At 44.8% G+C, this 26,835-nt stretch overlaps 20 non-coding genes across 20 annotated transcripts; all 20 read right to left on the bottom strand.

The window, feature by feature from the left end:
- Positions 1-742: 742 nt before the first annotated feature.
- Positions 743-933, bottom strand: LOC141200187 (U2 spliceosomal RNA). Its single transcript, XR_012271915.1, has one exon. It is a non-coding gene; the product is annotated as a U2 spliceosomal RNA (small nuclear RNA).
- A 1,115-nt stretch (positions 934-2,048) lies between these two features.
- LOC141200186 (U2 spliceosomal RNA) lies at positions 2,049-2,239 on the bottom strand. The gene has a single exon (XR_012271914.1). It is a non-coding gene; the product is annotated as a U2 spliceosomal RNA (small nuclear RNA).
- A 1,115-nt stretch (positions 2,240-3,354) lies between these two features.
- LOC141200185 (U2 spliceosomal RNA) lies at positions 3,355-3,545 on the bottom strand. The gene has a single exon (XR_012271913.1). It is a non-coding gene; the product is annotated as a U2 spliceosomal RNA (small nuclear RNA).
- A 1,115-nt stretch (positions 3,546-4,660) lies between these two features.
- On the bottom strand, positions 4,661-4,851 carry LOC141200184 (U2 spliceosomal RNA). The gene has a single exon (XR_012271912.1). It is a non-coding gene; the product is annotated as a U2 spliceosomal RNA (small nuclear RNA).
- A 1,115-nt stretch (positions 4,852-5,966) lies between these two features.
- On the bottom strand, positions 5,967-6,157 carry LOC141200183 (U2 spliceosomal RNA). The gene has a single exon (XR_012271911.1). It is a non-coding gene; the product is annotated as a U2 spliceosomal RNA (small nuclear RNA).
- Positions 6,158-7,272: 1,115 nt separating this feature from the next.
- Positions 7,273-7,463, bottom strand: LOC141200182 (U2 spliceosomal RNA). Its single transcript, XR_012271910.1, has one exon. It is a non-coding gene; the product is annotated as a U2 spliceosomal RNA (small nuclear RNA).
- A 1,115-nt stretch (positions 7,464-8,578) lies between these two features.
- Positions 8,579-8,769, bottom strand: LOC141200181 (U2 spliceosomal RNA). Its single transcript, XR_012271909.1, has one exon. It is a non-coding gene; the product is annotated as a U2 spliceosomal RNA (small nuclear RNA).
- Positions 8,770-9,884: 1,115 nt separating this feature from the next.
- On the bottom strand, positions 9,885-10,075 carry LOC141200180 (U2 spliceosomal RNA). Its single transcript, XR_012271908.1, has one exon. It is a non-coding gene; the product is annotated as a U2 spliceosomal RNA (small nuclear RNA).
- A 1,115-nt stretch (positions 10,076-11,190) lies between these two features.
- LOC141200178 (U2 spliceosomal RNA) lies at positions 11,191-11,381 on the bottom strand. The gene has a single exon (XR_012271906.1). It is a non-coding gene; the product is annotated as a U2 spliceosomal RNA (small nuclear RNA).
- Positions 11,382-12,496: 1,115 nt separating this feature from the next.
- LOC141200177 (U2 spliceosomal RNA) lies at positions 12,497-12,687 on the bottom strand. The gene has a single exon (XR_012271905.1). It is a non-coding gene; the product is annotated as a U2 spliceosomal RNA (small nuclear RNA).
- A 1,112-nt stretch (positions 12,688-13,799) lies between these two features.
- On the bottom strand, positions 13,800-13,990 carry LOC141200176 (U2 spliceosomal RNA). The gene has a single exon (XR_012271904.1). It is a non-coding gene; the product is annotated as a U2 spliceosomal RNA (small nuclear RNA).
- A 1,115-nt stretch (positions 13,991-15,105) lies between these two features.
- Positions 15,106-15,296, bottom strand: LOC141200175 (U2 spliceosomal RNA). The gene has a single exon (XR_012271903.1). It is a non-coding gene; the product is annotated as a U2 spliceosomal RNA (small nuclear RNA).
- A 1,115-nt stretch (positions 15,297-16,411) lies between these two features.
- LOC141200292 (U2 spliceosomal RNA) lies at positions 16,412-16,602 on the bottom strand. Its single transcript, XR_012272016.1, has one exon. It is a non-coding gene; the product is annotated as a U2 spliceosomal RNA (small nuclear RNA).
- Positions 16,603-17,714: 1,112 nt separating this feature from the next.
- LOC141200291 (U2 spliceosomal RNA) lies at positions 17,715-17,905 on the bottom strand. The gene has a single exon (XR_012272015.1). It is a non-coding gene; the product is annotated as a U2 spliceosomal RNA (small nuclear RNA).
- Positions 17,906-19,017: 1,112 nt separating this feature from the next.
- LOC141200174 (U2 spliceosomal RNA) lies at positions 19,018-19,208 on the bottom strand. Its single transcript, XR_012271902.1, has one exon. It is a non-coding gene; the product is annotated as a U2 spliceosomal RNA (small nuclear RNA).
- A 1,115-nt stretch (positions 19,209-20,323) lies between these two features.
- On the bottom strand, positions 20,324-20,514 carry LOC141200173 (U2 spliceosomal RNA). The gene has a single exon (XR_012271901.1). It is a non-coding gene; the product is annotated as a U2 spliceosomal RNA (small nuclear RNA).
- Positions 20,515-21,629: 1,115 nt separating this feature from the next.
- LOC141200290 (U2 spliceosomal RNA) lies at positions 21,630-21,820 on the bottom strand. Its single transcript, XR_012272014.1, has one exon. It is a non-coding gene; the product is annotated as a U2 spliceosomal RNA (small nuclear RNA).
- A 1,112-nt stretch (positions 21,821-22,932) lies between these two features.
- On the bottom strand, positions 22,933-23,123 carry LOC141200289 (U2 spliceosomal RNA). The gene has a single exon (XR_012272013.1). It is a non-coding gene; the product is annotated as a U2 spliceosomal RNA (small nuclear RNA).
- Positions 23,124-24,235: 1,112 nt separating this feature from the next.
- On the bottom strand, positions 24,236-24,426 carry LOC141200172 (U2 spliceosomal RNA). Its single transcript, XR_012271900.1, has one exon. It is a non-coding gene; the product is annotated as a U2 spliceosomal RNA (small nuclear RNA).
- Positions 24,427-25,541: 1,115 nt separating this feature from the next.
- LOC141200171 (U2 spliceosomal RNA) lies at positions 25,542-25,732 on the bottom strand. The gene has a single exon (XR_012271899.1). It is a non-coding gene; the product is annotated as a U2 spliceosomal RNA (small nuclear RNA).
- Positions 25,733-26,835: the final 1,103 nt, after the last annotated feature.

Here is a 26,835-nt window from a genome sequence, read left to right as displayed (position 1 = left end):
GCTGTGCACAGGTATATAAAGGCTCAGAGCCTATTATGACACGCGCAGCCAGCGTTCCATTGCCACATTCCATCTACTGCAGGCAGGATACCTGGCTGGCTGAATGTCGCTGAGAAGCTCACAGAGACCGCCATAAGCAACAGTTTAACAGAATGCCACAGACTAATCAACCAAACTTTTTGGGTTGGGTTCTCTTTTATAGTCTGCAGGCATTAAATGAAAGAAGTCAGTGTTCCAGCAGAAGGAGACAACGTTTCAGAAAAGGCATTGTAGCAAACCAAAAAAGAAATTTTAAGCGCAGCAGAGTAACCAGCGCACATACCTGTTAGCTCAGGTGAGTTTAAAAGGCTGCTGTTGATAACAAGGGCATTTGCTAAATAGATGGTGTGTGTGCAACAATATACTGAAAGGTCAATTATATTGTGCAGCTTATCTCACCACCTGTAGTTATTTAGGTGAAAGCTCCAAAATGCTTGCCTAATATGTCTGTTTATCCAAAAGGAAGTAAAAAGGGAGAGCTAGAAAGATAGCATTGCATCACATTACATGGCAATGCAATGCACAGTTGCTGAAGTTGAACCAAAATGAGCTTGTAATCTGGCTTCTGCAACTTTGAACATGAAAAATCCAATGAGGAGAAGAAAAGCAAAGCCAAAGAGTCCATCCCAAAATCCGACAAACAAGCAAAATGAACAAAAAACATTGAATTCAATTCTTTCTGATTTTAGAAACTGCATTAAAGAAGGGGTGCACCGGTCCTGGAGATACTGCAATACCAGGTCAATGCGTGGAGTGGACAGAGCAAGCTCTTTTTCCATCTCCCTGTTCTAAAAATCCATTTAATATATGGTCCCCAGATAGGGGACGTATCAGATATTAAACTGATAAGAACAGATACTACACTTGATCTTAGCCAAAAGGCCGAGAAGCGATAACCAGAATTGGTTTCAAACTACGGAGCCACCCAAGGATCCTGAAAAGTCCATTTGTGGAGATGAGCTCCTGGACTCCCGTTAAGAAGACATGTTGTCAACCTCTAGATCCCTTACATGCCTGCACTTTTCGGCTTGCTGCTGCTGCAATCCACGCGTTTTAGATCTGCATAACTCCACCTCTTTAAACACAGCACCTTCACCCCCTGCTGTTCCCACCCGCCTCAACACCGTTGGAAGGGAGGAGAACCAATTAAGGCGGGGGGTGGGGTGGAACGAGCAGCTGTCTACCCTTAGCAGGAGGGCTCCTGATTACATACCTCTCCTGCTGCTGCTGCTGCTGGCTGTCCAGCAGCAGACTGAAGGTGGCTGCTGCTGTGCACAGGTATATAAAGGCTCAGAGCCTATTATGACACGCGCAGCCAGCGTTCCATTGCCACATTCCATCTACTGCAGGCAGGATACCTGGCTGGCTGAATGTCGCTGAGAAGCTCACAGAGACCGCCATAAGCAACAGTTTAACAGAATGCCACAGACTAATCAACCAAACTTTTTGGGTTGGGTTCTCTTTTATAGTCTGCAGGCATTAAATGAAAGAAGTCAGTGTTCCAGCAGAAGGAGACAACGTTTCAGAAAAGGCATTGTAGCAAACCAAAAAAGAAATTTTAAGCGCAGCAGAGTAACCAGCGCACATACCTGTTAGCTCAGGTGAGTTTAAAAGGCTGCTGTTGATAACAAGGGCATTTGCTAAATAGATGGTGTGTGTGCAACAATATACTGAAAGGTCAATTATATTGTGCAGCTTATCTCACCACCTGTAGTTATTTAGGTGAAAGCTCCAAAATGCTTGCCTAATATGTCTGTTTATCCAAAAGGAAGTAAAAAGGGAGAGCTAGAAAGATAGCATTGCATCACATTACATGGCAATGCAATGCACAGTTGCTGAAGTTGAACCAAAATGAGCTTGTAATCTGGCTTCTGCAACTTTGAACATGAAAAATCCAATGAGGAGAAGAAAAGCAAAGCCAAAGAGTCCATCCCAAAATCCGACAAACAAGCAAAATGAACAAAAAACATTGAATTCAATTCTTTCTGATTTTAGAAACTGCATTAAAGAAGGGGTGCACCGGTCCTGGAGATACTGCAATACCAGGTCAATGCGTGGAGTGGACAGAGCAAGCTCTTTTTCCATCTCCCTGTTCTAAAAATCCATTTAATATATGGTCCCCAGATAGGGGACGTATCAGATATTAAACTGATAAGAACAGATACTACACTTGATCTTAGCCAAAAGGCCGAGAAGCGATAACCAGAATTGGTTTCAAACTACGGAGCCACCCAAGGATCCTGAAAAGTCCATTTGTGGAGATGAGCTCCTGGACTCCCGTTAAGAAGACATGTTGTCAACCTCTAGATCCCTTACATGCCTGCACTTTTCGGCATGCTGCTGCTGCAATCCACGCGTTTTAGATCTGCATAACTCCACCTCTTTAAACACAGCACCTTCACCCCCTGCTGTTCCCACCCGCCTCAACACCGTTGGATGGGAGGAGAACCAATTAAGGCGGGGGGTGGGGTGGAACGAGCAGCTGTCTACCCTTAGCAGGAGGGCTCCTGATTACATACCTCTCCTGCTGCTGCTGCTGCTGGCTGTCCAGCAGCAGACTGAAGGTGGCTGCTGCTGTGCACAGGTATATAAAGGCTCAGAGCCTATTATGACACGCGCAGCCAGCGTTCCATTGCCACATTCCATCTACTGCAGGCAGGATACCTGGCTGGCTGAATGTCGCTGAGAAGCTCACAGAGACCGCCATAAGCAACAGTTTAACAGAATGCCACAGACTAATCAACCAAACTTTTTGGGTTGGGTTCTCTTTTATAGTCTGCAGGCATTAAATGAAAGAAGTCAGTGTTCCAGCAGAAGGAGACAACGTTTCAGAAAAGGCATTGTAGCAAACCAAAAAAGAAATTTTAAGCGCAGCAGAGTAACCAGCGCACATACCTGTTAGCTCAGGTGAGTTTAAAAGGCTGCTGTTGATAACAAGGGCATTTGCTAAATAGATGGTGTGTGTGCAACAATATACTGAAAGGTCAATTATATTGTGCAGCTTATCTCACCACCTGTAGTTATTTAGGTGAAAGCTCCAAAATGCTTGCCTAATATGTCTGTTTATCCAAAAGGAAGTAAAAAGGGAGAGCTAGAAAGATAGCATTGCATCACATTACATGGCAATGCAATGCACAGTTGCTGAAGTTGAACCAAAATGAGCTTGTAATCTGGCTTCTGCAACTTTGAACATGAAAAATCCAATGAGGAGAAGAAAAGCAAAGCCAAAGAGTCCATCCCAAAATCCGACAAACAAGCAAAATGAACAAAAAACATTGAATTCAATTCTTTCTGATTTTAGAAACTGCATTAAAGAAGGGGTGCACCGGTCCTGGAGATACTGCAATACCAGGTCAATGCGTGGAGTGGACAGAGCAAGCTCTTTTTCCATCTCCCTGTTCTAAAAATCCATTTAATATATGGTCCCCAGATAGGGGACGTATCAGATATTAAACTGATAAGAACAGATACTACACTTGATCTTAGCCAAAAGGCCGAGAAGCGATAACCAGAATTGGTTTCAAACTACGGAGCCACCCAAGGATCCTGAAAAGTCCATTTGTGGAGATGAGCTCCTGGACTCCCGTTAAGAAGACATGTTGTCAACCTCTAGATTCCTTACATGCCTGCACTTTTCGGCTTGCTGCTGCTGCAATCCACGCGTTTTAGATCTGCATAACTCCACCTCTTTAAACACAGCACCTTCACCCCCTGCTGTTCCCACCCGCCTCAACACCGTTGGAAGGGAGGAGAACCAATTAAGGCGGGGGGTGGGGTGGAACGAGCAGCTGTCTACCCTTAGCAGGAGGGCTCCTGATTACATACCTCTCCTGCTGCTGCTGCTGCTGGCTGTCCAGCAGCAGACTGAAGGTGGCTGCTGCTGTGCACAGGTATATAAAGGCTCAGAGCCTATTATGACACGCGCAGCCAGCGTTCCATTGCCACATTCCATCTACTGCAGGCAGGATACCTGGCTGGCTGAATGTCGCTGAGAAGCTCACAGAGACCGCCATAAGCAACAGTTTAACAGAATGCCACAGACTAATCAACCAAACTTTTTGGGTTGGGTTCTCTTTTATAGTCTGCAGGCATTAAATGAAAGAAGTCAGTGTTCCAGCAGAAGGAGACAACGTTTCAGAAAAGGCATTGTAGCAAACCAAAAAAGAAATTTTAAGCGCAGCAGAGTAACCAGCGCACATACCTGTTAGCTCAGGTGAGTTTAAAAGGCTGCTGTTGATAACAAGGGCATTTGCTAAATAGATGGTGTGTGTGCAACAATATACTGAAAGGTCAATTATATTGTGCAGCTTATCTCACCACCTGTAGTTATTTAGGTGAAAGCTCCAAAATGCTTGCCTAATATGTCTGTTTATCCAAAAGGAAGTAAAAAGGGAGAGCTAGAAAGATAGCATTGCATCACATTACATGGCAATGCAATGCACAGTTGCTGAAGTTGAACCAAAATGAGCTTGTAATCTGGCTTCTGCAACTTTGAACATGAAAAATCCAATGAGGAGAAGAAAAGCAAAGCCAAAGAGTCCATCCCAAAATCCGACAAACAAGCAAAATGAACAAAAAACATTGAATTCAATTCTTTCTGATTTTAGAAACTGCATTAAAGAAGGGGTGCACCGGTCCTGGAGATACTGCAATACCAGGTCAATGCGTGGAGTGGACAGAGCAAGCTCTTTTTCCATCTCCCTGTTCTAAAAATCCATTTAATATATGGTCCCCAGATAGGGGACGTATCAGATATTAAACTGATAAGAACAGATACTACACTTGATCTTAGCCAAAAGGCCGAGAAGCGATAACCAGAATTGGTTTCAAACTACGGAGCCACCCAAGGATCCTGAAAAGTCCATTTGTGGAGATGAGCTCCTGGACTCCCGTTAAGAAGACATGTTGTCAACCTCTAGATCCCTTACATGCCTGCACTTTTCGGCTTGCTGCTGCTGCAATCCACGCGTTTTAGATCTGCATAACTCCACCTCTTTAAACACAGCACCTTCACCCCCTGCTGTTCCCACCCGCCTCAACACCGTTGGAAGGGAGGAGAACCAATTAAGGCGGGGGGTGGGGTGGAACGAGCAGCTGTCTACCCTTAGCAGGAGGGCTCCTGATTACATACCTCTCCTGCTGCTGCTGCTGCTGGCTGTCCAGCAGCAGACTGAAGGTGGCTGCTGCTGTGCACAGGTATATAAAGGCTCAGAGCCTATTATGACACGCGCAGCCAGCGTTCCATTGCCACATTCCATCTACTGCAGGCAGGATACCTGGCTGGCTGAATGTCGCTGAGAAGCTCACAGAGACCGCCATAAGCAACAGTTTAACAGAATGCCACAGACTAATCAACCAAACTTTTTGGGTTGGGTTCTCTTTTATAGTCTGCAGGCATTAAATGAAAGAAGTCAGTGTTCCAGCAGAAGGAGACAACGTTTCAGAAAAGGCATTGTAGCAAACCAAAAAAGAAATTTTAAGCGCAGCAGAGTAACCAGCGCACATACCTGTTAGCTCAGGTGAGTTTAAAAGGCTGCTGTTGATAACAAGGGCATTTGCTAAATAGATGGTGTGTGTGCAACAATATACTGAAAGGTCAATTATATTGTGCAGCTTATCTCACCACCTGTAGTTATTTAGGTGAAAGCTCCAAAATGCTTGCCTAATATGTCTGTTTATCCAAAAGGAAGTAAAAAGGGAGAGCTAGAAAGATAGCATTGCATCACATTACATGGCAATGCAATGCACAGTTGCTGAAGTTGAACCAAAATGAGCTTGTAATCTGGCTTCTGCAACTTTGAACATGAAAAATCCAATGAGGAGAAGAAAAGCAAAGCCAAAGAGTCCATCCCAAAATCCGACAAACAAGCAAAATGAACAAAAAACATTGAATTCAATTCTTTCTGATTTTAGAAACTGCATTAAAGAAGGGGTGCACCGGTCCTGGAGATACTGCAATACCAGGTCAATGCGTGGAGTGGACAGAGCAAGCTCTTTTTCCATCTCCCTGTTCTAAAAATCCATTTAATATATGGTCCCCAGATAGGGGACGTATCAGATATTAAACTGATAAGAACAGATACTACACTTGATCTTAGCCAAAAGGCCGAGAAGCGATAACCAGAATTGGTTTCAAACTACGGAGCCACCCAAGGATCCTGAAAAGTCCATTTGTGGAGATGAGCTCCTGGACTCCCGTTAAGAAGACATGTTGTCAACCTCTAGATCCCTTACATGCCTGCACTTTTCGGCATGCTGCTGCTGCAATCCACGCGTTTTAGATCTGCATAACTCCACCTCTTTAAACACAGCACCTTCACCCCCTGCTGTTCCCACCCGCCTCAACACCGTTGGATGGGAGGAGAACCAATTAAGGCGGGGGGTGGGGTGGAACGAGCAGCTGTCTACCCTTAGCAGGAGGGCTCCTGATTACATACCTCTCCTGCTGCTGCTGCTGCTGGCTGTCCAGCAGCAGACTGAAGGTGGCTGCTGCTGTGCACAGGTATATAAAGGCTCAGAGCCTATTATGACACGCGCAGCCAGCGTTCCATTGCCACATTCCATCTACTGCAGGCAGGATACCTGGCTGGCTGAATGTCGCTGAGAAGCTCACAGAGACCGCCATAAGCAACAGTTTAACAGAATGCCACAGACTAATCAACCAAACTTTTTGGGTTGGGTTCTCTTTTATAGTCTGCAGGCATTAAATGAAAGAAGTCAGTGTTCCAGCAGAAGGAGACAACGTTTCAGAAAAGGCATTGTAGCAAACCAAAAAAGAAATTTTAAGCGCAGCAGAGTAACCAGCGCACATACCTGTTAGCTCAGGTGAGTTTAAAAGGCTGCTGTTGATAACAAGGGCATTTGCTAAATAGATGGTGTGTGTGCAACAATATACTGAAAGGTCAATTATATTGTGCAGCTTATCTCACCACCTGTAGTTATTTAGGTGAAAGCTCCAAAATGCTTGCCTAATATGTCTGTTTATCCAAAAGGAAGTAAAAAGGGAGAGCTAGAAAGATAGCATTGCATTACATTACATGGCAATGCAATGCACAGTTGCTGAAGTTGAACCAAAATGAGCTTGTAATCTGGCTTCTGCAACTTTGAACATGAAAAATCCAATGAGGAGAAGAAAAGCAAAGCCAAAGAGTCCATCCCAAAATCCGACAAACAAGCAAAATGAACAAAAAACATTGAATTCAATTCTTTCTGATTTTAGAAACTGCATTAAAGAAGGGGTGCACCGGTCCTGGAGATACTGCAATACCAGGTCAATGCGTGGAGTGGACAGAGCAAGCTCTTTTTCCATCTCCCTGTTCTAAAAATCCATTTAATATATGGTCCCCAGATAGGGGACGTATCAGATATTAAACTGATAAGAACAGATACTACACTTGATCTTAGCCAAAAGGCCGAGAAGCGATAACCAGAATTGGTTTCAAACTACGGAGCCACCCAAGGATCCTGAAAAGTCCATTTGTGGAGATGAGCTCCTGGACTCCCGTTAAGAAGACATGTTGTCAACCTCTAGATCCCTTACATGCCTGCACTTTTCGGCTTGCTGCTGCTGCAATCCACGCGTTTTAGATCTGCATAACTCCACCTCTTTAAACACAGCACCTTCACCCCCTGCTGTTCCCACCCGCCTCAACACCGTTGGAAGGGAGGAGAACCAATTAAGGCGGGGGGTGGGGTGGAACGAGCAGCTGTCTACCCTTAGCAGGAGGGCTCCTGATTACATACCTCTCCTGCTGCTGCTGCTGCTGGCTGTCCAGCAGCAGACTGAAGGTGGCTGCTGCTGTGCACAGGTATATAAAGGCTCAGAGCCTATTATGACACGCGCAGCCAGCGTTCCATTGCCACATTCCATCTACTGCAGGCAGGATACCTGGCTGGCTGAATGTCGCTGAGAAGCTCACAGAGACCGCCATAAGCAACAGTTTAACAGAATGCCACAGACTAATCAAGCAAACTTTTTGGGTTGGGTTCTCTTTTATAGTCTGCAGGCATTAAATGAAAGAAGTCAGTGTTCCAGCAGAAGGAGACAACGTTTCAGAAAAGGCATTGTAGCAAACCAAAAAAGAAATTTTAAGCGCAGCAGAGTAACCAGCGCACATACCTGTTAGCTCAGGTGAGTTTAAAAGGCTGCTGTTGATAACAAGGGCATTTGCTAAATAGATGGTGTGTGTGCAACAATATACTGAAAGGTCAATTATATTGTGCAGCTTATCTCACCACCTGTAGTTATTTAGGTGAAAGCTCCAAAATGCTTGCCTAATATGTCTGTTTATCCAAAAGGAAGTAAAAAGGGAGAGCTAGAAAGATAGCATTGCATCACATTACATGGCAATGCAATGCACAGTTGCTGAAGTTGAACCAAAATGAGCTTGTAATCTGGCTTCTGCAACTTTGAACATGAAAAATCCAATGAGGAGAAGAAAAGCAAAGCCAAAGAGTCCATCCCAAAATCCGACAAACAAGCAAAATGAACAAAAAACATTGAATTCAATTCTTTCTGATTTTAGAAACTGCATTAAAGAAGGGGTGCACCGGTCCTGGAGATACTGCAATACCAGGTCAATGCGTGGAGTGGACAGAGCAAGCTCTTTTTCCATCTCCCTGTTCTAAAAATCCATTTAATATATGGTCCCCAGATAGGGGACGTATCAGATATTAAACTGATAAGAACAGATACTACACTTGATCTTAGCCAAAAGGCCGAGAAGCGATAACCAGAATTGGTTTCAAACTACGGAGCCACCCAAGGATCCTGAAAAGTCCATTTGTGGAGATGAGCTCCTGGACTCCCGTTAAGAAGACATGTTGTCAACCTCTAGATCCCTTACATGCCTGCACTTTTCGGCTTGCTGCTGCTGCAATCCACGCGTTTTAGATCTGCATAACTCCACCTCTTTAAACACAGCACCTTCACCCCCTGCTGTTCCCACCCGCCTCAACACCGTTGGAAGGGAGGAGAACCAATTAAGGCGGGGGGTGGGGTGGAACGAGCAGCTGTCTACCCTTAGCAGGAGGGCTCCTGATCACATACCTCTCCTGCTGCTGCTGCTGCCTGCTGTCCAGCAGCAGACTGAAGGTGGCTGCTGCTGTGCACAGGTATATAAAGGCTCAGAGCCTATTATGACACGCGCAGCCAGCGTTCCATTGCCACATTCCATCTACTGCAGGCAGGATACCTGGCTGGCTGAATGTCGCTGAGAAGCTCACAGAGACCGCCATAAGCAACAGTTTAACAGAATGCCACAGACTAATCAACCAAACTTTTTGGGTTGGGTTCTCTTTTATAGTCTGCAGGCATTAAATGAAAGAAGTCAGTGTTCCAGCAGAAGGAGACAACGTTTCAGAAAAGGCATTGTAGCAAACCAAAAAAGAAATTTTAAGCGCAGCAGAGTAACCAGCGCACATACCTGTTAGCTCAGGTGAGTTTAAAAGGCTGCTGTTGATAACAAGGGCATTTGCTAAATAGATGGTGTGTGTGCAACAATATACTGAAAGGTCAATTATATTGTGCAGCTTATCTCACCACCTGTAGTTATTTAGGTGAAAGCTCCAAAATGCTTGCCTAATATGTCTGTTTATCCAAAAGGAAGTAAAAAGGGAGAGCTAGAAAGATAGCATTGCATCACATTACATGGCAATGCAATGCACAGTTGCTGAAGTTGAACCAAAATGAGCTTGTAATCTGGCTTCTGCAACTTTGAACATGAAAAATCCAATGAGGAGAAGAAAAGCAAAGCCAAAGAGTCCATCCCAAAATCCGACAAACAAGCAAAATGAACAAAAAACATTGAATTCAATTCTTTCTGATTTTAGAAACTGCATTAAAGAAGGGGTGCACCGGTCCTGGAGATACTGCAATACCAGGTCAATGCGTGGAGTGGACAGAGCAAGCTCTTTTTCCATCTCCCTGTTCTAAAAATCCATTTAATATATGGTCCCCAGATAGGGGACGTATCAGATATTAAACTGATAAGAACAGATACTACACTTGATCTTAGCCAAAAGGCCGAGAAGCGATAACCAGAATTGGTTTCAAACTACGGAGCCACCCAAGGATCCTGAAAAGTCCATTTGTGGAGATGAGCTCCTGGACTCCCGTTAAGAAGACATGTTGTCAACCTCTAGATCCCTTACATGCCTGCACTTTTCGGCTTGCTGCTGCTGCAATCCACGCGTTTTAGATCTGCATAACTCCACCTCTTTAAACACAGCACCTTCACCCCCTGCTGTTCCCACCCGCCTCAACACCGTTGGAAGGGAGGAGAACCAATTAAGGCGGGGGGTGGGGTGGAGCGAGCAGCTGTCTACCCTTAGCAGGAGGGCTCCTGATTACATACCTCTCCTGCTGCTGCTGCTGCTGGCTGTCCAGCAGCAGACTGAAGGTGGCTGCTGCTGTGCACAGGTATATAAAGGCTCAGAGCCTATTATGACACGCGCAGCCAGCGTTCCATTGCCACATTCCATCTACTGCAGGCAGGATACCTGGCTGGCTGAATGTCGCTGAGAAGCTCACAGAGACCGCCATAAGCAACAGTTTAACAGAATGCCACAGACTAATCAACCAAACTTTTTGGGTTGGGTTCTCTTTTATAGTCTGCAGGCATTAAATGAAAGAAGTCAGTGTTCCAGCAGAAGGAGACAACGTTTCAGAAAAGGCATTGTAGCAAACCAAAAAAGAAATTTTAAGCGCAGCAGAGTAACCAGCGCACATACCTGTTAGCTCAGGTGAGTTTAAAAGGCTGCTGTTGATAACAAGGGCATTTGCTAAATAGATGGTGTGTGTGCAACAATATACTGAAAGGTCAATTATATTGTGCAGCTTATCTCACCACCTGTAGTTATTTAGGTGAAAGCTCCAAAATGCTTGCCTAATATGTCTGTTTATCCAAAAGGAAGTAAAAAGGGAGAGCTAGAAAGATAGCATTGCATCACATTACATGGCAATGCAATGCACAGTTGCTGAAGTTGAACCAAAATGAGCTTGTAATCTGGCTTCTGCAACTTTGAACATGAAAAATCCAATGAGGAGAAGAAAAGCAAAGCCAAAGAGTCCATCCCAAAATCCGACAAAGAAGCAAAATGAACAAAAAACATTGAATTCAATTCTTTCTGATTTTAGAAACTGCATTAAAGAAGGGGTGCACCGGTCCTGGAGATACTGCAATACCAGGTCAATGCGTGGAGTGGACAGAGCAAGCTCTTTTTCCATCTCCCTGTTCTAAAAATCCATTTAATATATGGTCCCCAGATAGGGGACGTATCAGATATTAAACTGATAAGAACAGATACTACACTTGATCTTAGCCAAAAGGCCGAGAAGCGATAACCAGAATTGGTTTCAAACTACGGAGCCACCCAAGGATCCTGAAAAGTCCATTTGTGGAGATGAGCTCCTGGACTCCCGTTAAGAAGACATGTTGTCAACCTCTAGATCCCTTACATGCCTGCACTTTTCGGCTTGCTGCTGCTGCAATCCACGCGTTTTAGATCTGCATAACTCCACCTCTTTAAACACAGCACCTTCACCCCCTGCTGTTCCCACCCGCCTCAACACCGTTGGAAGGCAGGAGAACCAATTAAGGCGGGGGGTGGGGTGGAACGAGCAGCTGTCTACCCTTAGCAGGAGGGCTCCTGATTACATACCTCTCCTGCTGCTGCTGCTGCTGGCTGTCCAGCAGCAGACTGAAGGTGGCTGCTGCTGTGCACAGGTATATAAAGGCTCAGAGCCTATTATGACACGCGCAGCCAGCGTTCCATTGCCACATTCCATCTACTGCAGGCAGGATACCTGGCTGGCTGAATGTCGCTGAGAAGCTCACAGAGACCGCCATAAGCAACAGTTTAACAGAATGCCACAGACTAATCAACCAAACTTTTTGGGTTGGGTTCTCTTTTATAGTCTGCAGGCTTTAAATGAAAGAAGTCAGTGTTCCAGCAGAAGGAGACAACGTTTCAGAAAAGGCATTGTAGCAAACCAAAAAAGAAATTTTAAGCGCAGCAGAGTAACCAGCGCACATACCTGTTAGCTCAGGTGAGTTTAAAAGGCTGCTGTTGATAACAAGGGCATTTGCTAAATAGATTGTGTGTGTGCAACAATATACTGAAAGGTCAATTATATTGTGCAGCTTATCTCACCACCTGTAGTTATTTAGGTGAAAGCTCCAAAATGCTTGCCTAATATGTCTGTTTATCCAAAAGGAAGTAAAAAGGGAGAGCTAGAAAGATAGCATTGCATCACATTACATGGCAATGCAATGCACAGTTGCTGAAGTTGAACCAAAATGAGCTTGTAATCTGGCTTCTGCAACTTTGAACATGAAAAATCCAATGAGGAGAAGAAAAGCAAAGCCAAAGAGTCCATCCCAAAATCCGACAAACAAGCAAAATGAACAAAAAACATTGAATTCAATTCTTTCTGATTTTAGAAACTGCATTAAAGAAGGGGTGCACCGGTCCTGGAGATACTGCAATACCAGGTCAATGCGTGGAGTGGACAGAGCAAGCTCTTTTTCCATCTCCCTGTTCTAAAAATCCATTTAATATATGGTCCCCAGATAGGGGACGTATCAGATATTAAACTGATAAGAACAGATACTACACTTGATCTTAGCCAAAAGGCCGAGAAGCGATAACCAGAATTGGTTTCAAACTACGGAGTCACCCAAGGATCCTGAAAAGTCCATTTGTGGAGATGAGCTCCTGGACTCCCGTTAAGAAGACATGTTGTCAACCTCTAGATCCCTTACATGCCTGCACTTTTCGGCTTGCTGCTGCTGCAATCCACGCGTTTTAGATCTGCATAACTCCACCTCTTTAAACACAGCACCTTCACCCCCTGCTGTTCCCACCCGCCTCAACACCGTTGGAAGGGAGGAGAACCAATTAAGGCGGGGGGTGGGGTGGAACGAGCAGCTGTCTACCCTTAGCAGAAGGGCTCCTGATTACATACCTCTCCTGCTGCTGCTGCTGGCTGTCCAGCAGCAGACTGAAGGTGGCTGCTGCTGTGCACAGGTATATAAAGGCTCAGAGCCTATTATGACACGCGCAGCCAGCGTTCCATTGCCACATTCCATCTACTGCAGGCAGGATACCTGGCTGGCTGAATGTCGCTGAGAAGCTCACAGAGACCGCCATAAGCAACAGTTTAACAGAATGCCACAGACTAATCAACCAAACATTTTGGGTTGGGTTCTCTTTTATAGTCTGCAGGCATTAAATGAAAGAAGTCAGTGTTCCAGCAGAAGGAGACAACGTTTCAGAAAAGGCATTGTAGCAAACCAAAAAAGAAATTTTAAGCGCAGCAGAGTAACCAGCTCACATACCTGTTAGCTCAGGCGAGTTTAAAAGGCTGCTGTTGATAACAAGGGCATTTGCTAAATAGATGGTGTGTGTGCAACAATATACTGAAAGGTCAATTATATTGTGCAGCTTATCTCACCACCTGTAGTTATTTAGGTGAAAGCTCCAAAATGCTTGCCTAATATGTCTGTTTATCCAAAAGGAAGTAAAAAGGGAGAGCTAGAAAGATAGCATTGCATCACATTACATGGCAATGCAATGCACAGTTGCTGAAGTTGAACCAAAATGAGCTTGTAATCTGGCTTCTGCAACTTTGAACATGAAAAATCCAATGAGGAGAAGAAAAGCAAAGCCAAAGAGTCCATCCCAAAATCCGACAAACAAGCAAAATGAACAAAAAACATTGAATTCAATTCTTTCTGATTTTAGAAACTGCATTAAAGAAGGGGTGCACCGGTCCTGGAGATACTGCAATACCAGGTCAATGCGTGGAGTGGACAGAGCAAGCTCTTTTTCCATCTCCCTGTTCTAAAAATCCATTTAATATATGGTCCCCAGATAGGGGACGTATCAGATATTAAACTGATAAGAACAGATACTACACTTGATCTTAGCCAAAAGGCCGAGAAGCGATAACCAGAATTGGTTTCAAACTACGGAGCCACCCAAGGATCCTGAAAAGTCCATTTGTGGAGATGAGCTCCTGGACTCCCGTTAAGAAGACATGTTGTCAACCTCTAGATCCCTTACATGCCTGCACTTTTCGGCTTGCTGCTGCTGCAATCCACGCGTTTTAGATCTGCATAACTCCACCTCTTTAAACACAGCACCTTCACCCCCTGCTGTTCCCACCCGCCTCAACACCGTTGGAAGGGAGGAGAACCAATTAAGGCGGGGGGTGGGGTGGAACGAGCAGCTGTCTACCCTTAGCAGGAGGGCTCCTGATTACATACCTCTCCTGCTGCTGCTGCTGCTGGCTGTCCAGCAGCAGACTGAAGGTGGCTGCTGCTGTGCACAGGTATATAAAGGCTCAGAGCCTATTATGACACGCGCAGCCAGCGTTCCATTGCCACATTCCATCTACTGCAGGCAGGATACCTGGCTGGCTGAATGTCACTGAGAAGCTCACAGAGACCGCCATAAGCAACAGTTTAACAGAATGCCACAGACTAATCAACCAAACTTTTTGGGTTGGGTTCTCTTTTATAGTCTGCAGGCATTAAATGAAAGAAGTCAGTGTTCCAGCAGAAGGAGACAACGTTTCAGAAAAGGCATTGTAGCAAACCAAAAAAGAAATTTTAAGCGCAGCAGAGTAACCAGCGCACATACCTGTTAGCTCAGGTGAGTTTAAAAGGCTGCTGTTGATAACAAGGGCATTTGCTAAATAGATGGTGTGTGTGCAACAATATACTGAAAGGTCAATTATATTGTGCAGCTTATCTCACCACCTGTAGTTATTTAGGTGAAAGCTCCAAAATGCTTGCCTAATATGTCTGTTTATCCAAAAGGAAGTAAAAAGGGAGAGCTAGAAAGATAGCATTGCATCACATTACATGGCAATGCAATGCACAGTTGCTGAAGTTGAACCAAAATGAGCTTGTAATCTGGCTTCTGCAACTTTGAACATGAAAAATCCAATGAGGAGAAGAAAAGCAAAGCCAAAGAGTCCATCCCAAAATCCGACAAACAAGCAAAATGAACAAAAAACATTGAATTCAATTCTTTCTGATTTTAGAAACTGCATTAAAGAAGGGGTGCACCGGTCCTGGAGATACTGCAATACCAGGTCAATGCGTGGAGTGGACAGAGCAAGCTCTTTTTCCATCTCCCTGTTCTAAAAATCCATTTAATATATGGTCCCCAGATAGGGGACGTATCAGATATTAAACTGATAAGAACAGATACTACACTTGATCTTAGCCAAAAGGCCGAGAAGCGATAACCAGAATTGGTTTCAAACTACGGAGCCACCCAAGGATCCTGAAAAGTCCATTTGTGGAGATGAGCTCCTGGACTCCCGTTAAGAAGACATGTTGTCAACCTCTAGATCCCTTACATGCCTGCACTTTTCGGCTTGCTGCTGCTGCAATCCACGCGTTTTAGATCTGCATAACTCCACCTCTTTAAACACAGCACCTTCACCCCCTGCTGTTCCCACCCGCCTCAACACCGTTGGAAGGGAGGAGAACCAATTAAGGCGGGGGATGGGGTGGAACGAGCAGCTGTCTACCCTTAGCAGGAGGGCTCCTGATTACATACCTCTCCTGCTGCTGCTGCTGCTGGCTGTCCAGCAGCAGACTGAAGGTGGCTGCTGCTGTGCACAGGTATATAAAGGCTCAGAGCCTATTATGACACGCGCAGCCAGCGTTCCATTGCCACATTCCATCTACTGCAGGCAGGATACCTGGCTGGCTGAATGTCGCTGAGAAGCTCACAGAGACCGCCATAAGCAACAGTTTAACAGAATGCCACAGACTAATCAACCAAACTTTTTGGGTTGGGTTCTCTTTTATAGTCTGCAGGCATTAAATGAAAGAAGTCAGTGTTCCAGCAGAAGGAGACAACGTTTCAGAAAAGGCATTGTAGCAAACCAAAAAAGAAATTTTAAGCGCAGCAGAGTAACCAGCGCACATACCTGTTAGCTCAGGTGAGTTTAAAAGGCTGCTGTTGATAACAAGGGCATTTGCTAAATAGATGGTGTGTGTGCAACAATATACTGAAAGGTCAATTATATTGTGCAGCTTATCTCACCACCTGTAGTTATTTAGGTGAAAGCTCCAAAATGCTTGCCTAATATGTCTGTTTATCCAAAAGGAAGTAAAAAGGGAGAGCTAGAAAGATAGCATTGCATCACATTACATGGCAATGCAATGCACAGTTGCTGAAGTTGAACCAAAATGAGCTTGTAATCTGGCTTCTGCAACTTTGAACATGAAAAATCCAATGAGGAGAAGAAAAGCAAAGCCAAAGAGTCCATCCCAAAATCCGACAAACAAGCAAAATGAACAAAAAACATTGAATTCAATTCTTTCTGATTTTAGAAACTGCATTAAAGAAGGGGTGCACCGGTCCTGGAGATACTGCAATACCAGGTCAATGCATGGAGTGGACAGAGCAAGCTCTTTTTCCATCTCCCTGTTCTAAAAATCCATTTAATATATGGTCCCCAGATAGGGGACGTATCAGATATTAAACTGATAAGAACAGATACTACACTTGATCTTAGCCAAAAGGCCGAGAAGCGATAACCAGAATTGGTTTCAAACTACGGAGCCACCCAAGGATCCTGAAAAGTCCATTTGTGGAGATGAGCTCCTGGACTCCCGTTAAGAAGACATGTTGTCAACCTCTAGATCCCTTACATGCCTGCACTTTTCGGCTTGCTGCTGCTGCAATCCACGCGTTTTAGATCTGCATAACTCCACCTCTTTAAACACAGCACCTTCACCCCCTGCTGTTCCCACCCGCCTCAACACCGTTGGAAGGGAGGAGAACCAATTAAGGCAGGGGGTGGGGTGGAACGAGCAGCTGTCTACCCTTAGCAGGAGGGCTCCTGATTACATACCTCTCCTGCTGCTGCTGCTGGCTGTCCAGCAGCAGACTGAAGGTGGCTGCTGCTGTGCACAGGTATATAAAGGCTCAGAGCCTATTATGACACGCGCAGCCAGCGTTCCATTGCCACATTCCATCTACTGCAGGCAGGATACCTGGCTGGCTGAATGTCGCTGGGAAGCTCACAGAGACCGCCATAAGCAACAGTTTAACAGAATGCCACAGACTAATCAACCAAACTTTTTGGGTTGGGTTCTCTTTTATAGTCTGCAGGCATTAAATGAAAGAAGTCAGTGTTCCAGCAGAAGGAGACAACGTTTCAGAAAAGGCATTGTAGCAAACCAAAAAAGAAATTTTAAGCGCAGCAGAGTAACCAGCGCACATACCTGTTAGCTCAGGTGAGTTTAAAAGGCTGCTGTTGATAACAAGGGCATTTGCTAAATAGATGGTGTGTGTGCAACAATATACTGAAAGGTCAATTATATTGTGCAGCTTATCTCACCACCTGTAGTTATTTAGGTGAAAGCTCCAAAATGCTTGCCTAATATGTCTGTTTATCCAAAAGGAAGTAAAAAGGGAGAGCTAGAAAGATAGCATTGCATCACATTACATGGCAATGCAATGCACAGTTGCTGAAGTTGAACCAAAATGAGCTTGTAATCTGGCTTCTGCAACTTTGAACATGAAAAATCCAATGAGGAGAAGAAAAGCAAAGCCAAAGAGTCCATCCCAAAATCCGACAAACAAGCAAAATGAACAAAAAACATTGAATTCAATTCTTTCTGATTTTAGAAACTGCATTAAAGAAGGGGTGCACCGGTCCTGGAGATACTGCAATACCAGGTCAATGCATGGAGTGGACAGAGCAAGCTCTTTTTCCATCTCCCTGTTCTAAAAATCCATTTAATATATGGTCCCCAGATAGGGGACGTATCAGATATTAAACTGATAAGAACAGATACTACACTTGATCTTAGCCAAAAGGCCGAGAAGCGATAACCAGAATTGGTTTCAAACTACGGAGCCACCCAAGGATCCTGAAAAGTCCATTTGTGGAGATGAGCTCCTGGACTCCCGTTAAGAAGACATGTTGTCAACCTCTAGATCCCTTACATGCCTGCACTTTTCGGCTTGCTGCTGCTGCAATCCACGCGTTTTAGATCTGCATAACTCCACCTCTTTAAACACAGCACCTTCACCCCCTGCTGTTCCCACCCGCCTCAACACCGTTGGAAGGGAGGAGAACCAATTAAGGCAGGGGGTGGGGTGGAACGAGCAGCTGTCTACCCTTAGCAGGAGGGCTCCTGATTACATACCTCTCCTGCTGCTGCTGCTGGCTGTCCAGCAGCAGACTGAAGGTGGCTGCTGCTGTGCACAGGTATATAAAGGCTCAGAGCCTATTATGACACGCGCAGCCAGCGTTCCATTGCCACATTCCATCTACTGCAGGCAGGATACCTGGCTGGCTGAATGTCGCTGAGAAGCTCACAGAGACCGCCATAAGCAACAGTTTAACAGAATGCCACAGACTAATCAACCAAACTTTTTGGGTTGGGTTCTCTTTTATAGTCTGCAGGCATTAAATGAAAGAAGTCAGTGTTCCAGCAGAAGGAGACAACGTTTCAGAAAAGGCATTGTAGCAAACCAAAAAAGAAATTTTAAGCGCAGCAGAGTAACCAGCGCACATACCTGTTAGCTCAGGTGAGTTTAAAAGGCTGCTGTTGATAACAAGGGCATTTGCTAAATAGATGGTGTGTGTGCAACAATATACTGAAAGGTCAATTATATTGTGCAGCTTATCTCACCACCTGTAGTTATTTAGGTGAAAGCTCCAAAATGCTTGCCTAATATGTCTGTTTATCCAAAAGGAAGTAAAAAGGGAGAGCTAGAAAGATAGCATTGCATCACATTACATGGCAATGCAATGCACAGTTGCTGAAGTTGAACCAAAATGAGCTTGTAATCTGGCTTCTGCAACTTTGAACATGAAAAATCCAATGAGGAGAAGAAAAGCAAAGCCAAAGAGTCCATCCCAAAATCCGACAAACAAGCAAAATGAACAAAAAACATTGAATTCAATTCTTTCTGATTTTAGAAACTGCATTAAAGAAGGGGTGCACCGGTCCTGGAGATACTGCAATACCAGGTCAATGCGTGGAGTGGACAGAGCAAGCTCTTTTTCCATCTCCCTGTTCTAAAAATCCATTTAATATATGGTCCCCAGATAGGGGACGTATCAGATATTAAACTGATAAGAACAGATACTACACTTGATCTTAGCCAAAAGGCCGAGAAGCGATAACCAGAATTGGTTTCAAACTACGGAGCCACCCAAGGATCCTGAAAAGTCCATTTGTGGAGATGAGCTCCTGGACTCCCGTTAAGAAGACATGTTGTCAACCTCTAGATCCCTTACATGCCTGCACTTTTCGGCTTGCTGCTGCTGGAATCCACGCGTTTTAGATCTGCATAACTCCACCTCTTTAAACACAGCACCTTCACCCCCTGCTGTTCCCACCCGCCTCAACACCGTTGGAAGGGAGGAGAACCAATTAAGGCGGGGGGTGGGGTGGAACGAGCAGCTGTCTACCCTTAGCAGGAGGGCTCCTGATTACATACCTCTCCTGCTGCTGCTGCTGCTGGCTGTCCAGCAGCAGACTGAAGGTGGCTGCTGCTGTGCACAGGTATATAAAGGCTCAGAGCCTATTATGACACGCGCAGCCAGCGTTCCATTGCCACATTCCATCTACTGCAGGCAGGATACCTGGCTGGCTGAATGTCGCTGGGAAGCTCACAGAGACCGCCATAAGCAACAGTTTAACAGAATGCCACAGACTAATCAACCAAACTTTTTGGGTTGGGTTCTCTTTTATAGTCTGCAGGCATTAAATGAAAGAAGTCAGTGTTCCAGCAGAAGGAGACAACGTTTCAGAAAAGGCATTGTAGCAAACCAAAAAAGAAATTTTAAGCGCAGCAGAGTAACCAGCGCACATACCTGTTAGCTCAGGTGAGTTTAAAAGGCTGCTGTTGATAACAAGGGCATTTGCTAAATAGATGGTGTGTGTGCAACAATATACTGAAAGGTCAATTATATTGTGCAGCTTATCTCACCACCTGTAGTTATTTAGGTGAAAGCTCCAAAATGCTTGCCTAATATGTCTGTTTATCCAAAAGGAAGTAAAAAGGGAGAGCTAGAAAGATAGCATTGCATCACATTACATGGCAATGCAATGCACAGTTGCTGAAGTTGAACCAAAATGAGCTTGTAATCTGGCTTCTGCAACTTTGAACATGAAAAATCCAATGAGGAGAAGAAAAGCAAAGCCAAAGAGTCCATCCCAAAATCCGACAAACAAGCAAAATGAACAAAAAACATTGAATTCAATTCTTTCTGATTTTAGAAACTGCATTAAAGAAGGGGTGCACCGGTCCTGGAGATACTGCAATACCAGGTCAATGCGTGGAGTGGACAGAGCAAGCTCTTTTTCCATCTCCCTGTTCTAAAAATCCATTTAATATATGGTCCCCAGATAGGGGACGTATCAGATATTAAACTGATAAGAACAGATACTACACTTGATCTTAGCCAAAAGGCCGAGAAGCGATAACCAGAATTGGTTTCAAACTACGGAGCCACCCAAGGATCCTGAAAAGTCCATTTGTGGAGATGAGCTCCTGGACTCCCGTTAAGAAGACATGTTGTCAACCTCTAGATCCCTTACATGCCTGCACTTTTCGGCTTGCTGCTGCTGCAATCCACGCGTTTTAGATCTGCATAACTCCACCTCTTTAAACACAGCACCTTCACCCCCTGCTGTTCCCACCCGCCTCAACACCGTTGGAAGGGAGGAGAACCAATTAAGGCGGGGGGTGGGGTGGAACGAGCAGCTGTCTACCCTTAGCAGGAGGGCTCCTGATTACATACCTCTCCTGCTGCTGCTGCTGCTGGCTGTCCAGCAGCAGACTGAAGGTGGCTGCTGCTGTGCACAGGTATATAAAGGCTCAGAGCCTATTATGACACGCGCAGCCAGCGTTCCATTGCCACATTCCATCTACTGCAGGCAGGATACCTGGCTGGCTGAATGTCGCTGAGAAGCTCACAGAGACCGCCATAAGCAACAGTTTAACAGAATGCCACAGACTAATCAACCAAACTTTTTGGGTTGGGTTCTCTTTTATAGTCTGCAGGCATTAAATGAAAGAAGTCAGTGTTCCAGCAGAAGGAGACAACGTTTCAGAAAAGGCATTGTAGCAAACCAAAAAAGAAATTTTAAGCGCAGCAGAGTAACCAGCGCACATACCTGTTAGCTCAGGTGAGTTTAAAAGGCTGCTGTTGATAACAAGGGCATTTGCTAAATAGATGGTGTGTGTGCAACAATATACTGAAAGGTCAATTATATTGTGCAGCTTATCTCACCACCTGTAGTTATTTAGGTGAAAGCTCCAAAATGCTTGCCTAATATGTCTGTTTATCCAAAAGGAAGTAAAAAGGGAGAGCTAGAAAGATAGCATTGCATCACATTACATGGCAATGCAATGCACAGTTGCTGAAGTTGAACCAAAATGAGCTTGTAATCTGGCTTCTGCAACTTTGAACATGAAAAATCCAATGAGGAGAAGAAAAGCAAAGCCAAAGAGTCCATCCCAAAATCCGACAAACAAGCAAAATGAACAAAAAACATTGAATTCAATTCTTTCTGATTTTAGAAACTGCATTAAAGAAGGGGTGCACCGGTCCTGGAGATACTGCAATACCAGGTCAATGCATGGAGTGGACAGAGCAAGCTCTTTTTCCATCTCCCTGTTCTAAAAATCCATTTAATATATGGTCCCCAGATAGGGGACGTATCAGATATTAAACTGATAAGAACAGATACTACACTTGATCTTAGCCAAAAGGCCGAGAAGCGATAACCAGAATTGGTTTCAAACTACGGAGCCACCCAAGGATCCTGAAAAGTCCATTTGTGGAGATGAGCTCCTGGACTCCCGTTAAGAAGACATGTTGTCAACCTCTAGATCCCTTACATGCCTGCACTTTTCGGCTTGCTGCTGCTGCAATCCACGCGTTTTAGATCTGCATAACTCCACCTCTTTAAACACAGCACCTTCACCCCCTGCTGTTCCCACCCGCCTCAACACCGTTGGAAGGGAGGAGAACCAATTAAGGCAGGGGGTGGGGTGGAACGAGCAGCTGTCTACCCTTAGCAGGAGGGCTCCTGATTACATACCTCTCCTGCTGCTGCTGCTGGCTGTCCAGCAGCAGACTGAAGGTGGCTGCTGCTGTGCACAGGTATATAAAGGCTCAGAGCCTATTATGACACGCGCAGCCAGCGTTCCATTGCCACATTCCATCTACTGCAGGCAGGATACCTGGCTGGCTGAATGTCGCTGGGAAGCTCACAGAGACCGCCATAAGCAACAGTTTAACAGAATGCCACAGACTAATCAACCAAACTTTTTGGGTTGGGTTCTCTTTTATAGTCTGCAGGCATTAAATGAAAGAAGTCAGTGTTCCAGCAGAAGGAGACAACGTTTCAGAAAAGGCATTGTAGCAAACCAAAAAAGAAATTTTAAGCGCAGCAGAGTAACCAGCTCACATACCTGTTAGCTCAGGTGAGTTTAAAAGGCTGCTGTTGATAACAAGGGCATTTGCTAAATAGATGGTGTGTGTGCAACAATATACTGAAAGGTCAATTATATTGTGCAGCTTATCTCACCACCTGTAGTTATTTAGGTGAAAGCTCCAAAATGCTTGCCTAATATGTCTGTTTATCCAAAAGGAAGTAAAAAGGGAGAGCTAGAAAGATAGCATTGCATCACATTACATGGCAATGCAATGCACAGTTGCTGAAGTTGAACCAAAATGAGCTTGTAATCTGGCTTCTGCAACTTTGAACATGAAAAATCCAATGAGGAGAAGAAAAGCAAAGCCAAAGAGTCCATCCCAAAATCCGACAAACAAGCAAAATGAACAAAAAACATTGAATTCAATTCTTTCTGATTTTAGAAACTGCATTAAAGAAGGGGTGCACCGGTCCTGGAGATACTGCAATACCAGGTCAATGCATGGAGTGGACAGAGCAAGCTCTTTTTCCATCTCCCTGTTCTAAAAATCCATTTAATATATGGTCCCCAGATAGGGGACGTATCAGATATTAAACTGATAAGAACAGATACTACACTTGATCTTAGCCAAAAGGCCGAGAAGCGATAACCAGAATTGGTTTCAAACTACGGAGCCACCCAAGGATCCTGAAAAGTCCATTTGTGGAGATGAGCTCCTGGACTCCCGTTAAGAAGACATGTTGTCAACCTCTAGATCCCTTACATGCCTGCACTTTTCGGCTTGCTGCTGCTGCAATCCACGCGTTTTAGATCTGCATAACTCCACCTCTTTAAACACAGCACCTTCACCCCCTGCTGTTCCCACCCGCCTCAACACCGTTGGAAGGGAGGAGAACCAATTAAGGCAGGGGGTGGGGTGGAACGAGCAGCTGTCTACCCTTAGCAGGAGGGCTCCTGATTACATACCTCTCCTGCTGCTGCTGCTGGCTGTCCAGCAGCAGACTGAAGGTGGCTGCTGCTGTGCACAGGTATATAAAGGCTCAGAGCCTATTATGACACGCGCAGCCAGCGTTCCATTGCCACATTCCATCTACTGCAGGCAGGATACCTGGCTGGCTGAATGTCGCTGAGAAGCTCACAGAGACCGCCATAAGCAACAGTTTAACAGAATGCCACAGACTAATCAACCAAACTTTTTGGGTTGGGTTCTCTTTTATAGTCTGCAGGCATTAAATGAAAGAAGTCAGTGTTCCAGCAGAAGGAGACAACGTTTCAGAAAAGGCATTGTAGCAAACCAAAAAAGAAATTTTAAGCGCAGCAGAGTAACCAGCGCACATACCTGTTAGCTCAGGTGAGTTTAAAAGGCTGCTGTTGATAACAAGGGCATTTGCTAAATAGATGGTGTGTGTGCAACAATATACTGAAAGGTCAATTATATTGTGCAGCTTATCTCACCACCTGTAGTTATTTAGGTGAAAGCTCCAAAATGCTTGCCTAATATGTCTGTTTATCCAAAAGGAAGTAAAAAGGGAGAGCTAGAAAGATAGCATTGCATCACATTACATGGCAATGCAATGCACAGTTGCTGAAGTTGAACCAAAATGAGCTTGTAATCTGGCTTCTGCAACTTTGAACATGAAAAATCCAATGAGGAGAAGAAAAGCAAAGCCAAAGAGTCCATCCCAAAATCCGACAAACAAGCAAAATGAACAAAAAACATTGAATTCAATTCTTTCTGATTTTAGAAACTGCATTAAAGAAGGGGTGCACCGGTCCTGGAGATACTGCAATACCAGGTCAATGCGTGGAGTGGACAGAGCAAGCTCTTTTTCCATCTCCCTGTTCTAAAAATCCATTTAATATATGGTCCCCAGATAGGGGACGTATCAGATATTAAACTGATAAGAACAGATACTACACTTGATCTTAGCCAAAAGGCCGAGAAGCGATAACCAGAATTGGTTTCAAACTACGGAGCCACCCAAGGATCCTGAAAAGTCCATTTGTGGAGATGAGCTCCTGGACTCCCGTTAAGAAGACATGTTGTCAACCTCTAGATCCCTTACATGCCTGCACTTTTCGGCTTGCTGCTGCTGGAATCCACGCGTTTTAGATCTGCATAACTCCACCTCTTTAAACACAGCACCTTCACCCCCTGCTGTTTCCACCCGCCTCAACACCGTTGGAAGGGAGGAGAACCAATTAAGGCGGGGGGTGGGGTGGAACGAGCAGCTGTCTACCCTTAGCAGGAGGGCTCCTGATTACATACCTCTCCTGCTGCTGCTGCTGCTGGCTGTCCAGCAGCAGACTGAAGGTGGCTGCTGCTGTGCACAGGTATATAAAGGCTCAGAGCCTATTATGACACGCGCAGCCAGCGTTCCATTGCCACATTCCATCTACTGCAGGCAGGATACCTGGCTGGCTGAATGTCGCTGAGAAGCTCACAGAGACCGCCATAAGCAACAGTTTAACAGAATGCCACAGACTAATCAACCAAACTTTTTGGGTTGGGTTCTCTTTGATAGTCTGCAGGCATTAAATGAAAGAAGTCAGTGTTCCAGCAGAAGGAGACAACGTTTCAGAAAAGGCATTGTAGCAAACCAAAAAATAAATTTTAAGCGCAGCAGAGTAACCAGCGCACATACCTGTTAGCTCAGGTGAGTTTAAAAGGCTGCTGTTGATAACAAGGGCATTTGCTAAATAGATGGTGTGTGTGCAACAATATACTGAAAGGTCAATTATATTGTGCAGCTTATCTCACCACCTGTAGTTATTTAGGTGAAAGCTCCAAAATGCTTGCCTAATATGTCTGTTTATCCAAAAGGAAGTAAAAAGGGAGAGCTAGAAAGATAGCATTGCATCACATTACATGGCAATGCAATGCACAGTTGCTGAAGTTGAACCAAAATGAGCTTGTAATCTGGCTTCTGCAACTTTGAACATGAAAAATCCAATGAGGAGAAGAAAAGCAAAGCCAAAGAGTCCATCCCAAAATCCGACAAACAAGCAAAATGAACAAAAAACATTGAATTCAATTCTTTCTGATTTTAGAAACTGCATTAAAGAAGGGGTGCACCGGTCCTGGAGATACTGCAATACCAGGTCAATGCGTGGAGTGGACAGAGCAAGCTCTTTTTCCATCTCCCTGTTCTAAAAATCCATTTAATATATGGTCCCCAGATAGGGGACGTATCAGATATTAAACTGATAAGAACAGATACTACACTTGATCTTAGCCAAAAGGCCGAGAAGCGATAACCAGAATTGGTTTCAAACTACGGAGCCACCCAAGGATCCTGAAAAGTCCATTTGTGGAGATGAGCTCCTGGACTCCCGTTAAGAAGACATGTTGTCAACCTCTAGATCCCTTACATGCCTGCACTTTTCGGCTTGCTGCTGCTGCAATCCACGCGTTTTAGATCTGCATAACTCCACCTCTTTAAACACAGCACCTTCACCCCCTGCTGTTCCCACCCGCCTCAACACCGTTGGAAGGGAGGAGAACCAATTAAGGCGGGGGGTGGGGTGGAACGAGCAGCTGTCTACCCTTAGCAGGAGGGCTCCTGATTACATACCTCTCCTGCTGCTGCTGCTGCTGGCTGTCCAGCAGCAGACTGAAGGTGGCTGCTGCTGTGCACAGGTATATAAAGGCTCAGAGCCTATTATGACACGCGCAGCCAGCGTTCCATTGCCACATTCCATCTACTGCAGGCAGGATACCTGGCTGGCTGAATGTCGCTGAGAAGCTCACAGAGACCGCCATAAGCAACAGTTTAACAGAATGCCACAGACTAATCAACCAAACTTTTTGGGTTGGGTTCTCTTTGATAGTCTGCAGGCATTAAATGAAAGAAGTCAGTGTTCCAGCAGAAGGAGACAACGTTTCAGAAAAGGCATTGTAGCAAACCAAAAAATAAATTTTAAGCGCAGCAGAGTAACCAGCGCACATACCTGTTAGCTCAGGTGAGTTTAAAAGGCTGCTGTTGATAACAAGGGCATTTGCTAAATAGATGGTGTGTGTGCAACAATATACTGAAAGGTCAATTATATTGTGCAGCTTATCTCACCACCTGTAGTTATTTAGGTGAAAGCTCCAAAATGCTTGCCTAATATGTCTGTTTATCCAAAAGGAAGTAAAAAGGGAGAGCTAGAAAGATAGCATTGCATCACATTACATGGCAATGCAATGCACAGTTGCTGAAGTTGAACCAAAATGAGCTTGTAATCTGGCTTCTGCAACTTTGAACATGAAAAATCCAATGAGGAGAAGAAAAGCAAAGCCAAAGAGTCCATCCCAAAATCCGACAAACAAGCAAAATGAACAAAAAACATTGAATTCAATTCTTTCTGATTTTAGAA

This window comes from Phyllobates terribilis, unplaced genomic scaffold (genome assembly GCF_046119375.1).
Source record: "Phyllobates terribilis strain yellow unplaced genomic scaffold, ASM4611937v1 Scaffold_108__1_contigs__length_5656254, whole genome shotgun sequence".
NCBI lineage: Eukaryota > Metazoa > Chordata > Amphibia > Anura > Dendrobatidae > Phyllobates > Phyllobates terribilis.
This window is presented reverse-complemented; position numbering and strand designations above follow the sequence as displayed.